This window comes from Pipistrellus kuhlii, unplaced genomic scaffold, assembly GCF_014108245.1.
Source record: "Pipistrellus kuhlii isolate mPipKuh1 unplaced genomic scaffold, mPipKuh1.p scaffold_m20_p_5, whole genome shotgun sequence".
Taxonomy (NCBI): domain Eukaryota; kingdom Metazoa; phylum Chordata; class Mammalia; order Chiroptera; family Vespertilionidae; genus Pipistrellus; species Pipistrellus kuhlii.
In genome coordinates, this window is record NW_023425551.1 from 1,399,961 (window position 1) to 1,410,420 (window position 10,460).

The window sequence follows — 10,460 nt, forward strand, 5'->3', positions numbered from 1 at the left end:
TCAAATGGGGATAATAGCACCTACTCCACAACTGTGGGCATGGAGGTAAAGCACTTGGCACTGTGTCTGACAATGAACACCTGGTGATAAATGACAGTACAGTCTTCAATATATGCATTTTTAATTTTAGGTACATGGCTAGTTAGCTCTGCTGGCATAAAAGAATGCCACAGACTGGGGGGCTTAAACAATAGAAATTTAATTTATTGTCTGGAAGCTAAAAGGCTGGAAGACTGAGATCAAGGTGCCAGCATGGCCGGAGTCTGATGAGGGCTCTCTTCCTGGCTTGCAGATAGCTACCCTCTCATGGTGTCTACAAGTGGTGGAGAGAGAACAAGAGCCAGTCTCTTCTTTTTCTTACAAGGTCACTAATCCCATCTTGAGGGCCCCACCCTCATTACCTTATCTACCCATAATTATCTCCTGAAGTCCTCACCTCCTAATGCTAACACATTGAGAGGCAGGGCTCCAACCTATGAATTTGGTGAATATACAAACATTCAGTCCCTAACAGTATGTTTTTCTAAAATTTCACAGGGCCTGAGACTTAAAAAAAAAAAAAAAAAAAAAAAAATCTCTTGAAAATGATACCTGCCGGAAACCATTCACAGCTGAACCTTGAGGCAGCATAGCTAATCAGTATCAAAATTGTCATCACATGTTATCACCTTTCAAAGAACAAAACATTGCTCCAGGGAGTGAGCTGGTCATTCTCCACTTGGCCCCAGGTCTGTTCCTCGCCCTCCCCATCTCCTCTGTGCTCCCGAGAGCTCCGTGGGGTCCCTCTCAGCGGACTTCTGTTAGGATGTGGCCAGTTGGAGGCACCGGAGCACATTGGAGTGCAGGAACGGCAGCCTTTCTGTTCCCCTCCTGCTCTGGGGCCTGAGGCAGGGAGTGAAATCCTTTAAGCTACACCTCCTGCCACGGAGTAGCCTTCTGCCTGACCCCAGCTCTCCCTGGGCCCCCGCTTCTCTCCCAGCCCAGGGCTGCCCACCACTGCAGCCCCTGGGTGCCTTGACCTCTCTCATTGGCCCCCCAACCCTGTGAAGAGTCCCTCCATGAAGCAATCTTCTGTTGAGCCACCTGAACCATTTCTATTCCCTGCTGGGCCCCTGGTTGACAGATATGCTTACAATAAATTTCCATCTTTTTTCATGCAACCTGCCTCCCTATCCGTCGTGCTCTTAGTTCAATAGCATATTTTTCCATCGTGAAAAAAGAAATCCTGGAGAATTTCCAGCTGGCACATATGGCTTTTGCAAGGTCATGATGATTGCCTCCAGGGAAACAGTCATTTTTAGTATTACTTGGAAGTGAGACTGAGGAAGACAGTAAAGGAAATCCAATCCTTCCTCGGGCTTGATGTATTCAGAAATGTTAAAAAGAGGAAGTTTAAAGCTACAGGAATTCGCAGATCCAAGCTCTCCAAAGATCATCTGTGGCTGCTCATTGCCTTCTCGCTGCTGCTCCCCAACGAGAAATGCTAATTATTTTCCCCAGGACTCCCTCAGCCAATAGTTCGAGTCTTCCATGAAGCATACCTTCATCCCAACAGCTAACAATCTTGGGAATCAGGGATATAAGGTTACTCTCAAAGAGTTCAACTTTAAGGCACTCGTACTGATCAGAGCAGAGAGATGCAAAGCCACCTTAAGAAGCACAAGGACCCTTGGAACTATAATGTTGGCTTTAGCTCGGTTAAATATATTAAAGTGTCTAAAGCAAACCCACGTCCGTCCAAGAGGCAACTAGAGGAGATCCCAGTGCACGTCAGTGGTGCTCTGAGGAGCACCATGCAGAGGAGCAGCCAGAGTGAGGGGTGGTACCATCCTCATCGAGAGAGACACGGCTCAGCCAGATCCCATTAAATAAGCCATTCCTCTAACTCCTCCATCCTCTGTGCTCACCAAGACCTACTTTTATAATGGTAATGTTCTTATTTCAAAAGCAATGCATGTTTATTACAGAAATAATCAGAAAATATGGACTGAGCCCAGAGATGACGTGAATGCCTAGATTTGTTCTCTCCCATGCCATTTTCACACACAAATGTACATAGTAACACAAATAGAAATGTGTTATCCTTACTGGGGTGTTTTTCAGCTTGTTCGTTCTTCACCTACTAATGAATAATAAACGTCTTTGCATGTAAAAGAAAATGCCCCTGCTATAGCATGCTAATGGATAGATTTTTTTTTGTGTGTGTGTGTGTGGAGCAATCCTATAATTTATTTAAGCAGAACTCCATTATTGCCCATTTCTGTAATTTTGCAATTACCAACAGTATTGCAAGAGTCATTCTCACCGCCAAGTCTTTGCACTTCATTAACCATTTCACAGTACAGCTTTCCAAAGGGCGTGAGCCTTCCAAGACTCCTGAGACATTTTGTCAGATTGCTTTCCAGAAAACATCATTGCTCCAGCGTTTGCCAGTTTTTATAGCTGATAAATCATTTGGTGAAGTTAAACTGTTTTTCATCAATTTATTGATCATTAAATTTCTTTCTTTTAATGTTCCTGTGTATATTCTTTGCTATTTTTATTAGAGTATCTGCCTCTTATTTATTGTAGAGGTCTTTATATTAATAAGAATTTAATTTTTGTGACACGCATTGTAAATATCTTTCCCTGTTTATTATTTGCCTTTTATTAAAATATGGTGCTTTGCCTTAAGCTCAGACTCAGTTGGAAATGAATGTGATGTTTATGTAACAGAAAACCCAACTCCACTGACTTAAACAAATAGGATTTAGCTCACATAACAAGCTGTAGAGAGGCAGCAGGAACTGGTTCAGAGACTGCACAATATGAGGGCTTACATCCCTGCCCTCTGTTGGTTTTCTCTCCCTTCTCATCTTATGGTTACTAAATGGCCGCTGCAGCACTAGCCATCAAATCTGCATTCCTGGCAGAAGGAGGAAGGTGGAGAAAGAAAAAACACCACAGACTATCGCTTATTTCCATTGGTCAGACCTGGTCACATGGCCACTCCCCCAGAGAGCGAGAGGCAGACTAGGATGAAGGAAAGATGAAATTAATTGTGTAAATTTGCACTGCCTGCCATAGAGCAGTTTTAAGATTTATATCGTCAAAGCAGTGTATATTTATTTATCCCTTTGGTTTCATGCTTATAAAGTTCTTCGCCAACTCAATAATATGCTCTAATAGTCATCTGTATTTTTTCCATCGCTTTTATGGTTTCGTTGTAACATGTGGAATGCAAACTTGTTTTCCAGATAATTGGCCAGCTGTCCCAAAATCATTTTTTGCTTTCTCCTCTGATTTGGAAAATCTTAATTGTTTACTAAACTACCCTGTTTCCCTGAAAATAAGACAGTGTCTTATATTATCCAATAATTTTTTCTCCCAAAGTTGCACTAGGTCTTATTTTCAGGGGATGTCTTATCTTTCCATGCGCTAGGTCTTATTTTCGGAGAATGTCTTATTTTCGGGGAAACACGGTAGTAGAAACATTTAAGTCCATTCAGGTGCTTACTATTCTGCTCCATGGACCTAGTTAGTTACTCTGTGCGGTGGCAGGCACTTACATGTGGTTTATCATGCATTTCAACATTGCTGGGCAGGTCCCCACTCAGGATACTGCTTTTTAAAAACATTTCTTGACCATTCTTTAAAGAAAACCACACAAAATTTTTATTAGCATTTATCTTATGCTGAATTTACTTCCTTGCCATTAGGTTTTTTTTTATTGTTGTTTGTTTTGTTTTTTAGTTTCTTCTATGATATTCTTTTCTTCTGCACAACCTTCCCCTCTGGTTTAGGAACAATCTGCTCCTCTTCAGACACTCTGCAGGTGGGACTGTGTATGGCCACTCTCCTCAGCACAGAGCATGTGGCTGGCATGCATCACATTGTTGACTTTCTCCAGTACATACTGCTCCCATAACCGCCGAACATGGGATTCCTTTCAGAGAAATTACGCATAAGATAGAATGTGCCCAAACCAACTGGTTGCTCTACAGCTAGGAGACAAGATGGGCCTATTGCTGAATCTGTACTTACGAGAATTTCAGTGATATCCTTCCTGGATACAAGATGATCCACTGCATGACCTCCCAAGGTCACCTCCATTTCCGCAAGCATGAAACTCTGTGAAAAGCCACCAAATAAGGATAAATAAAGAGCAGGGCTTGAAATAGTAAGTCTAATTCTACTGTAAGTCAGTCTATTTTGGTTTCTCAACTATACTAATTCAGAATGTGCTTTGGGACTGCATTTTTCTTCTAATTGATTGGAATGAAGTCGTTTATTCATTGGCCATTTTGGCTTCTTCCCCCTCTTCCCACTCCACGCCCCAACAAATAGCTCTCTTTTTTCTTTCTTAGAATGTGAAGAACAGCTCTAAGTTTGACATGGGGAATTGAGATGTTATTTTTGGCTTACGCAGACTTAAAACTTCCATCCCTGAGTGAAATCTGGCCTTTGCTCTTTCAACCACCTTAGGGTTCAGACCAATGGCATAGTGAAGACGTTCCATTTTAGATCTGACCTTGAGCTGGAAGAGGAAGGAGAGGCAGTGCTCTCTGTCCTCTAAACAGAATAGCCTTGTTTCTCCAAAGTTTGCTGGATCGTAGACAGGGAGCAGAAAGAACCCTAGTGACCAGCTAGCTCAGGATTTCTCAAACTGCAGTCTACAAGATGCTTCCACAGGCCAATAACTCACAGATTCATTGCTTACTGTGTCCTCCCCCTGAAGACTCTGAGAAGCCCGGAGGCAAAGAAAGATGCTATGTTTTGTTTGTCAAACTTATTTGGTCACAAAACTACATCTCTCCCCCCTCCAGTAATGCCTAACAGCTTCTGGAACCGGCATGCCATGAAGCACTTTGAAGAGAGCTGATCTATACAATACTGCCCTCGCTTTACGGAGGAGAAAAGCGAAGCCCGTATTAACAGACATGGAGACAATCACGCCCCCTTGCTGGCAGGGCTGGGACCTGGACCTTGGCTCTTTGAATCACCTTGAAAGAGGCATCGTTAATGGTGGTAGCTTTGATGTATCCCCCAGCACATTTCCATTGTCTGCAATTTGAGGTCGTATTTATTTATAGTGCACTCAGCAATGAATCCATCAAATTGCTTTGAACGTTTTAAAAAGGGCATCAGGCTCTGTACAGTTGACCTAAATAAATGAGACTCTCTTTTAAATGGCATGTAATTTACTATATAGGGAAATATTGTATTTTACCATGCTGTATAATCATGTTCTAAGAGGTTAGTCCTTTTATGCATGAGAGTAAATCAAAGGGGTCAAAATCTCAGTTAAATTTGTGACTAAGATGGAAATAGACTGCTCTGTAAGAGGTAACCATAGACAGTTCTTTTGTCATGTAGAGCATAATAGTTGGCGAGCCAAAATTATAAAATACCGTCCAAATGCCATATATATATATATATATATGCATACACACACACATGTGTATAAATCTCCTTTATAATAAAAGGCTAATATGCAAATTGTCCCCTCAGGGTTCAAGCGACCAGGAGTTCAACTGCTCGCTATGATGTGCACTGACCATCAAGGGGTGGTGAGGAATGAAGGAAGGCCCGATCGGCCCTGATCACCGGCCAGGCCTACTTATGCATGAATTTCGTGCACCAGACCTTTAATGTATGTGTGTGTGTGTGTGTGTGTATGTGTGTGTGTATGTGTGTGTGTATATATATGTGTGTGTGTGTATGTGTGTGTGTGTGTGTGTGTGTGTATCTTTATATAAAGTCAGTTCAAGTAGTCTGAGCATGCTAGTACTCTCAGAAGTGCTTTTCTGCCATATTCTCTAAATTCCAAAGGCCCTTGGAATCTATACACATTTTATTTACTACACAAGGGTTTCTGAGACCCCACAGTGCAAATATTTCTCTCTTTTCCACGTCCAGCACGGCTAGAGAGTGGTCCGGTTCCTGAGTAGGGGCAGCTTGGGATTGAGAAAATGAAGGAAAGAGACAGACACAGAGATAGAAGGAAAAAGCTGGGGCCTGGTGGGACTACTGTCCTCTGACAGGGACAGGCACAGAGACAGTGATCCAGGGCCAATACAGCGTGTTTATTTTATACAGCAAAAAGACGGAAGTTTTACTAAGAATCAAGACAAAGGAGATTATGTGCATTCTTGGGTGGGCCCAAGTTATATTTATCCCCACCCCCTGGCACCTGGGCTGAAGGTCAAGCTGACAACACTCCTGCCTTTTGGCAAAGTGCATTTCCAGGATGTGGCTTTGCCAATGCCACTGTATTCAGTTGACAATAATTAAAGAAATGCCCATGTGCATTCCCAGGTGCTCTCTACACCACAGCCTGGAAACTTTAGAATTTTTCTCAATATTTTTTTTTCTGCTTTAACACATTGAGGTACAGACACTCCCATAGCTGGGATATCTCAGATTGGTTTCTAACCTCTGAATATCAAGTTGTCAAATGTCATGTTTCCAAAGCCAGTGCTGCCCATGCGCTGCCTTCTTTGTGAACCAGAGAGGTGAGTCTTCGGGGGGCAGTGGCAGCCCTGCAGGGGACACAGGGCTGAGGGAGCAGACTGCAGGCTGGCTCACAGCCCCAGCTATCCCTCAGATGGAGGCCCTCCTGCGAGTGAAGTTACACAACCAAGGCAGGGTCCACCTCCTTCCCTCCCTCTCATCCAGCCCCAGCCCCTGCAGGGCTGAACCGATCCCACCTGCAACGCTGGCCTTCCTCCTGAATCAGGTTCTGTCTATGGACCTTGGGCTGACTCAGCACCACAGCGTTCCAGGTCTCAGAACTGGGCTCCTGACCATGGTCTCAGGTTAGCTCCCTCGCTATTTTAACCAGGTTTGACCAGTTACCATCTCTGAATCTTCAACTCTACGCAGGATTGGGTGCTGTTAACCACGGGTGAATCTCTTGCTGATGCCAGCCTTCCTGCCTGAAGGAACTACTGCCCTGCCCTGGATCCTGTGATGCCAAGGTACCTGTTTAGAAATCCTTATATTCATCTCACAACTAGACTACCTGGACTGCAGACCTCTTTTGCCATGAACCTTAGGCATGTGCTTTGTCTCCCAGAACAAGCCTACTCGCTACAGAGGCATCTGCTGGAGACCCCGTTGCTGAGCTACTTCTGGGAACTAGAAGTAGCCCACATGCCCCTCTGGGACCCATCAGTCCAGGTTCTGCACAGACTCAGACCTACCTCCTGGGCCCTCTTTACCTTCATGGAGAGTAACAACTGATACTCAGAGGGGTGACCTGAGGCACTGCAGATTTCATCAGAAACAAATAAAAATGAAAAAAAAAAGAAACAAATAAAAATGTTGCTTTAGTTCATGTCTTACTTATTAGTGCAGAAAGTAGAAGGAATACTGTTAGAAAGAATATCAACCACAAAGGTTGAAATAGCTTTGATAAAATGCTCACTTAGAAAAGCACGGTCATGGAATTATAAGCACAAGAAGCCGAGGGCTGGGCTCTTTACTGTAACCACACCAAATCTAGGGCCCGAGGCCGAAACAGGTGCTCAGGTAATATCAATACTTGCTGAGTGAATGAATGAACTTAACTCAGTCTAAACACAGCATTTGCTCATGCAAGTTCTCATTAGTTTATGTCGTCACTCTTTCATCACACATACTGTTAGTCATGTACTGTTTTTTAGTCATTTTGAAGTTTATAATCTTAATACATTAGAAGATAATAAAAATAAACACACAATAAACATAATAAACATTCAGGTCACAGTGGTCAATGTTGTGGGTCTTACTAGGAAATATGAGTGAAACATATGTGCCTGCATATGAAATCCTGGCCAGATGGTAATGCATAGATAGAAATATAGTTTACTTTTGGCAATGATAAAGGGTCTTTCTATGACTTGGATACACATGGGACTAAACATAATAATGCTTTATATTGTCAGAATACTTGACAATTTACAAAATGCTCAAACATATGAAATCATATTTGTTGTTCAAAAGAAGAAAGAGGAATATAGTTGAAAAAAATTATAGGAATCCTCTAAGAAAATATCTAGTGGCTTATGAAATACAACAGCTATCAAAGAGATTTCTGCTTTATGCTTAACAGTAATGATTCAACTGATAGCAGAGGAAGAGGGAGGAAAGGTACTCTCTATAATAAAGAAAAATGGAAAGGAAAGAGGCCATAACGACAACTCCCATTTACTGCGATGAAGACAGACTTCTATTATTCAGCCTGGGACAGTCTTACAATACAGTTCTAAGAGGTAAGTAATGAAACGCTGAAGTGAGTAATGAGACTCAGGCTCTGGACGTCTCGTTTCAGCTCACCGAGGAGGAATCATGACCACGCCTACCATTTCCATTGCACTGTATTCATCGTAGTGCACGTCAAAGCAGCTCTAACTCTGGTAACCCAGAGCAACCATTGGGAAGAATTCAAGAGACAAACTGGGGTGCACATTCCGAGTGAGTTCTCAGCCAGCCCAGTGTCCTTTCTTGCAACCAATCAAATTTTACCTATTTTTGTTGTTGTTCATAATTCAATGTAAAGTCTGGGAGCTCTTTTCTTCTACACACACACTTAGTCAATAATCTGGAAAGATCTCTGCACTCTATTTTTGATAACTATTTTGTACCAAGCAGCAGGGAGAAGAATGACCAATTGTGAGTAACTCTTGTCAGATTTTAAAAATAATTCAGCCTTATCATTTAAGTAGAGAGAAACTGGAGCTACAAAAAGTGTTCAAAAAATAGGTGGAAGAAAAGTCCATCAGTGTTTGGAATGAACTAGACTGAGGACTACTCAAATTCTGCCAGGCTGGCGTGGCTCAGTGGTTGAGCATCGACCTATGAACAGAAGGTCATGGAGGGTCGTGCAGGAGAGAATGATGATTCTCTCTCATCATTGATGTTTCTCTCTCTCTCTCTCTCTCCCTCTCCCTTCCTCTCTCAAATCAACAAAAATATTTTTTTAAAATTACAGGAACTTGAACTAGCAGATTTCTAGCTGTCAAAATTGAAAGAAAATCTGCAGAGGCCAAAATCTATACTAATAAAAGAGTAATATGCTAATTAGACCAGGTAGACCAGATGTCTTCCAGACATCCTTCCATATAAAGCCACATTGGTGGGGGCTGAGGCAGAGGCAATCAGGCAGAGAGGTTAGGGGCAATCAGGCAGGAAGGCAGGTGAGCGGTTATGAGCCAGCAGGATGGGGCCTAAACTGGCAGTCAGACATCCCTTGAGGGGTCCTAGATTGGAGAGGGTGCAGGCTGGGCTGAGGGACCCCTGACCCCTGTGCACAAATTTTGTGCACCGGGCCTCTAGTGTTGGAAATAAGAATGTAGTCAGACACATTGCTGGTGTGAACTTCAGTTGACTAAAAACACCAAAATAGCCCCATGGTCTGTCTGAGAGAAACTTGCTTTCCCAGCAGCCCCTTTGGCTTACAAGAAATTTCTATTACATTTCCCTAACAGGGGATCATGCTTCCACTGAAATGACAGTCCTGCTCAAATTGCAAGGAGCACCGAATTTCCACACTTTCTGATCACTGCTTTCCACACTTGGAAATGCTTGTGCTACTGTTTTAGAACCAGCGGCCCTGTTTTGCAGAGTCTGTGCTCTACTTGTTTCCAAGTCACCTGTTTCCAAGTCACCTGTTTGGAGCTTGTAGCGTGCATTGCTATTGAAACCAGTCTCCATGGGACTGGGGGCTCCTAAAGCAGGCCAGATCGTCACATGCACCTGATGTACCTACTGTGTGCACTGTAGAAATATGGGACATTGGGTAATGCCTTTAAAATACCTTTTCTTTAATCATCCTAATGTGGGATGTCTGGGATGTGGTTCTAATCTCAGGGCCAGGAACTCTACATCTTTGTGCCTTGCAGGTTTACCAGGCCCTCAGCACCAGGGACACGGCAAGTGTCAGGAAAGGGGTTGGAAGCTCCCGGAAGCATGCCCCATCCAAGGAGCTCTCAGCCCCTCCTGCTCAGGGTTGGCACCTGAGGAGGATCTTCACAATGCAGATTGCTCACCTGAGGTGGAGATTACCCACTGTTTTGCTCTAATTGCCTCCTCCGCCCTCTGTATTCCGGGAAAGGAGGAAGGAGTAAAATTGTCCTTTACGTTGGGAAGTTAGAAGGAAGGTAGAAATTTGTGGGCTGCATCCTCGAGAATAAAAGCAGGGTTTGTAGTTACTGTCTCAAAATAGAGACAGGCTGTAGAGTACAGGATGCCGCACTCTCCCTGGATTTAAAGATGTGATCATCGCTCTTGTGTTCCTTTCAGTAAATAGCAGTACAATCCTTAAAATAAAAAGTTCCTGTGCCTTCTGGGCAGACCGCAGAGACAGGGTGAGTGGAGGAGGCTGCACATTTCCTCTCTGCGCGTTCCAGTGGGTTCTAAGAGGCGTGCCCTGTAAGAATGCCTCAGAGAGAGGACATCTCACTGGGCCCAGCGGCCTGGGCCTAACTACCGTGTTTCCC